Source organism: Diplotaxodon limnothrissa, linkage group LG18 (genome assembly GCF_057381915.1).
Source record: "Diplotaxodon limnothrissa isolate DT_005_m linkage group LG18, D_limnothrissa_male_GT1.1, whole genome shotgun sequence".
NCBI classification, from domain to species: domain Eukaryota; kingdom Metazoa; phylum Chordata; class Actinopteri; order Cichliformes; family Cichlidae; genus Diplotaxodon; species Diplotaxodon limnothrissa.
Genome location: NC_140613.1, coordinates 821,029 through 826,064, shown reverse-complemented (window position 1 = coordinate 826,064; position 5,036 = coordinate 821,029). Strand labels below are relative to the sequence as shown.

The 5,036-nt window shown below is 41.4% G+C and overlaps 1 pseudogene; it reads right to left on the bottom strand.

The window, feature by feature from the left end:
- Positions 1–919: 919 nt before the first annotated feature.
- Positions 920–4,014, bottom strand: LOC146612724 (stonustoxin subunit beta-like; annotated as a pseudogene).
- Positions 4,015–5,036: the final 1,022 nt, after the last annotated feature.

Genomic DNA, 5,036 nt, shown 5'->3' with positions numbered 1-5,036 from the left:
AAACTTCCTGAGATTAAAACCACTCGTGGCTCTGATCATGTTAATGATTATTACATATCTGGACTTCATATGATTGCTGGGTTTCTCTCTGCGTGTATTATTGTGGGGTCGACCTTACAATATAAAGCACCTTGAGGCGGCTGTTGTTGTGATTTGGTGCTGTGTAAATAAAGTTGAATTCAATTTAAACATCATGATGAATTTCTCATCTAAAGCTCTCATTGAAAGGCTCCAGGTGAGGAAAAACGTGGTTGTTGTATCAGTGACTTTAAAATACTCGAAGCAGAAGAAACACACTTCACACAAAGCACATCAGTAAAGAAAACTGAAGATCAATATATATTTAGTCTCTATCACACAAAGAACATTGTTCAAGCAGGAATTTCTCTTTCTGATCAGCAGTGCAAAATATTTTCTCAGCCCCATGTCAGAAGAGCTTTGGTGCAGAGGTCAGCACCGTCACCTCACAGCAACAAAGTCCCGAGTCCAACTTCACCTTCATGTGTGGAGTTTGTATGTTCTCAGCTTGTTTGTTTGGATTCTCTCTGGGTGCTCCAGCTTCCTCTCACAGTCCAAAGACATGCAGTTAGTGGAATGAAGTTAATGTCAGCCCTGTCTCAGATTGGTGACCTGTCCAGCTTGGACCCTGGCTCACACTCTACGGTTGCTGGAAGCTTCAATCTTCAACGGATTGAAATTAAGAAGGAATCATTTAGAGGAGTTTAAAACATTAAATCATTGAATCCATGAATCTGAAAGTGTTTTTGAGTGCAAGATGCAGACTGAAAGGTCTATTTAGCAGTGCTTCTCAGAGTTTTATACTGAACTAAGCACAGACTGACTGAAGAATTATGAAACCAAGCTTCAAATCCAGGATAGAGGTTGTTTGCTGTGCCGGCAGGACGGTCCACATACACTGCTACTCTGTTGGAGGAGAGCAGTGCACATGGACCGGCTTCATTATTCTCACTGAAGAATTATGAGACCAGACTCCAAATCCAGGATACAGAGGTTCAGTGAATGTGGTGTTGAAGGTGTGGAGGTGGATCAGAGAGTCCAAGAAGATATTGTAGAAGGACAGCGTGCCGGCAGGATGGTCCACATACACTGCTACTCTGTTGGAGACAACGTCTTTGGGGATGAAGGTTTCTGTGTTATTGTGCAAGACAGAGTAAGAGTAGGAGCAGTCCAGGCTCCAGGACTGACTGTTCAGTCCAAACAAGCAGTCATCACTGTGTCCTCTCCGTTTGATTCCTTTGTAGCTCACTGCTATAGAAACATATCCACTCCACTCAACCTCCCAGTAACAAGGACCAGTCAGCCCGTCTGTGCACAGCAGCTGAGGGCGGTCAAATCTCTCTGGATGATCAGGATATGGCTGCTGTGCATTCAAACGCATCACCTCTCTGTTGCTGTCAGACAGCTGGATCCATTTGTATACTGTGTTTGGGTCGATTGTGAGTTGATAGGAATCTGATAGAGAGAACAAATAAATCCAGCTGCAGTTATTGATCGATCATCTATTCGTTGATCGGCTCTTTGATGGTGACTCCTGATATCAGAGATATGAATGAGCGACACAGTAGTTTAAAGACGGTTGGATTTGTTTCCAAGAATCATCATAAAATCAAACGTACACTTCTTCAGATCCGAGCTCACCCGTCGGACGCCATCAGGCTCCACCCTGCAGGGAGAGGAGGGGTCAAACCAGCACAGTCGTTGGCAACATGCTAACATGGACATCATCACTCATACTGTCACAGAGGGAAGACTTCATGTAGCTCTTACATCTGCATAAAACAAACAGGCTGAGTGAAGGGATCTGTTCATACCTGTTTAGAGACTCCTTTCCTGCAGACCACTGCTTCACTTCTTCAGGTGCATCTTGAATCAGAATTGCTCTTTTAAAATCAAATATTACAATTTTCACAACACCTACATGTTTTGTTTTTTTGAATGAAACAGAACAAAAGTAGGAAGTCAAAGTGTTTTTTCCTCATATATCAGTTGAGTGGAAGCAGTAAAGCCACCAAGAGACTTTGATGTGCTGACATTCGTCCTGCTTGTCATGGTCATTTTTAGTCTACATAAACTACTGAAGAAGATTGATGGATTCAACGCATCCATCAGAATATAAATATGTGTGCATGTTAGATAGAAAGCTCTTATATAGAAAAGGTGAATGAGGCACGTTGTGTTGAGTTAAATAAGAACCAGTCCATTTACCGTTTATTCGATCTAAGCAGCTTTGGAAGACGGCGACTGGACCTCATGAAGCTTTTTGAAGAGGTTTCTCCTTTGGTGTTTAAACTCTAGTGGGAGTTGTCCACTTAAGAGGATCATAGGCACACTATTGATCATGTGCCTCATCACAAGATCCAAGTTATAAAAAAAGGTGTGGGTCATTATCAGCAGAGCTTTTGGATGAAACTATGGTGAAACCTTGCCTCACTCTATCATGTGACCCATTGAGACGCAAGATGTGAGTAGGGGTTGAGGTGCCTGGGAAGACTCAACATAACTGGAGCACGGATGGTACAGTTGTTGACAGCTGGTGTGTCGATCAGGTGAACTTCACAAACACAATGAAACACAAACACAATGAAACACTGTGAGCCATGCACCGGCTTCCTCAGAGCCTGGACCTCATTATTGAAGCCCTGTGGGATCATGGAGGACTCTCATATGGACTGATGCCACGCAGAACTGTCCACTGGGAACTTAATGTTGTGGGATGCTTTTCTGTTTTGTTCATCATCATCATCATCATTGCTCTTTAGTTCCATCAGTCGCTCATCGATGTGAATAAACCAGACTGAACATTTCATGCAGTCTCATGTGTCCTGTCATCCCAAAACAACACAATATCTTAAAGTCACATCAAAAACCTGTAACACTAACTTTGAAACACGTAGAAGCGCTTTGTCAGAGTGTCTCTCTCTTTGGTTGGCATCTGCTCAGATGGGAATTCTTCAAAGCTTTGCATGACCTGTTGGTTAGACTGCACTTAACATGATTCCACACACAGATAGATAGATAGATAGATAGATAGATAGATAGATAGATAGATAGATAGATAGATAGATAGATAGATAGATAGATAGATAGATAGATAGATAGATAGATAGATAGATAGATAGCCTCTTGTCGTATGTATTTGTGTATTCCATATATTCCACTTGCCAAACTTACCGTTCTGAATATTTCCTCAATGTCATCTCTAAGGCAGTGCTTTTTGACAGCCTCACAGATGTGTTGGATGAAGGCAGAACCGTATGTTTCATGAGTGTATGAACCTGTGTCTGCAAGCAAACAGAACCAGATCATATCTGTAGTTAGGCGGTGTTTGATTGTTCTAAATGTTACTTATTGGAGGGTGGTGCACTTACAAGTGGTGCTGGAATGAAAAATGATGAAATCCTTTTCATTGTGTGTCCGAGGACCTTTGACAGAGTTCACTGACAGAGATTCGATGTCGTCTGTGGGCACAAATTGTGTCCTATCAAGTAAATCCACCGATTCCTCCCCCACTGAAACAAACACACAGACTTACTGAAACGTGTCGATCTTTTACCTTTTCAAATGAACAAATATTAACAGTAAATTCATTGAAGATTCATTCATGCTGTTTGTTGGGTGTGTGAGGACAGATGAGAATCACCTCCTCTGCAGGCGTGAATAATGACGATCTTTGGTTTGTCCTTCAGTGCAGGACAGTTCTTTGAGTTTAAGTGCTGAAAGATTTGGTCAATTTCAAACTCCTCAGTTCCCGTGCCTCCATAACACACCAAAGTCACAAACACGCTGTCTGTGAGGGCCAGTTTTGGGTGTTCAGAAAATTCTTTCAGAGGTTTATCGATCATCTGTGAGAAGAAATCCGTCACTGGATCATTTAACCAGTTTGTAAAACTGGGTGCAAGTGAAGAAACCTTTTCTGCTTTTAAAAGTTACCTTTGCAGTGATGTCCCCACATCTCACTACCTCATATCCAAGAGTTTGAAGTAGACTTTGCATGACTTTCTCATCTTTCGCAGCTCTACATTTGTATAAACTTGTATTAAACGTTTCAATGTTGATCAGCAGGGCGATGCGATTTGACTGTGATTGTTGAGTCACTGGATAAATCTGAGAGACCAAACAGAAACTCTTCAGATTATTTTAACACAAGCTGATTTTTTTATGCAGTCATTTGCAGTAATTATTATTATTATTGGTTTGGAAGTTACTACAAGAGGCTAAGATCAAACAATCAACATATCTCATATGAATCATACAGTAACATACTTTTTTACCCTGACTGTCTGTCCACGTCTCCATCTCTGACCTAGAAAGAAATCAGAGGACATGTTGAGCTGGAGGGACAGAATGTGTCGCATCACATCAGCTCTTGGGATTTTCACTGTGCATCACATCATCTCTGCTTCTTGTGGATTATTCAGGACTGATTTTTAAAAATATTAATGAGAAAATGTATTGCTGATACTGATTAATAGATAATAAGACTTGAGCCTAATAAACCTGAAGACTATTGAATGTAGATACACGGGATCCTAATCAGGCATCAAAGTGAGATTTGGCAGGTGGGGAAACTCTAAGCCCAGGTGCAGTGGGGCAGCGTGGGCGACTTGGAAATGAGACCCTGTACTGGAAGCTCCACTCAGGTTTTCTTTGTATCCAGGTTGTGATCAGCTGAAGCTGCTCTTTGTGGATTTAGCCGACCGAATTCAGATGTTACATATTTCCAGCTTCCAGCCATTACGAAAACCCGCAAAACCTAGAATTTGGTGAATTAACTCAAACAGCACCTCACAGTTAAACAATCTCTGATTAAATGTATGCAAACAGCTCAGCTACTCTTCACCAGTCCAAGTTTACCCCTCTCAGCTTTACCACAGTACTGCAAACGTAACACTTTCACTGACATAAAATCTGAATAATGTCATTTCTGTCCCAAGATGTTTCACAATAAGAAAACAAAATAATCATGTTCCTCTCATGTCTTCTTTCTTTGCAACATCCTCCATCTCTGATGTGAC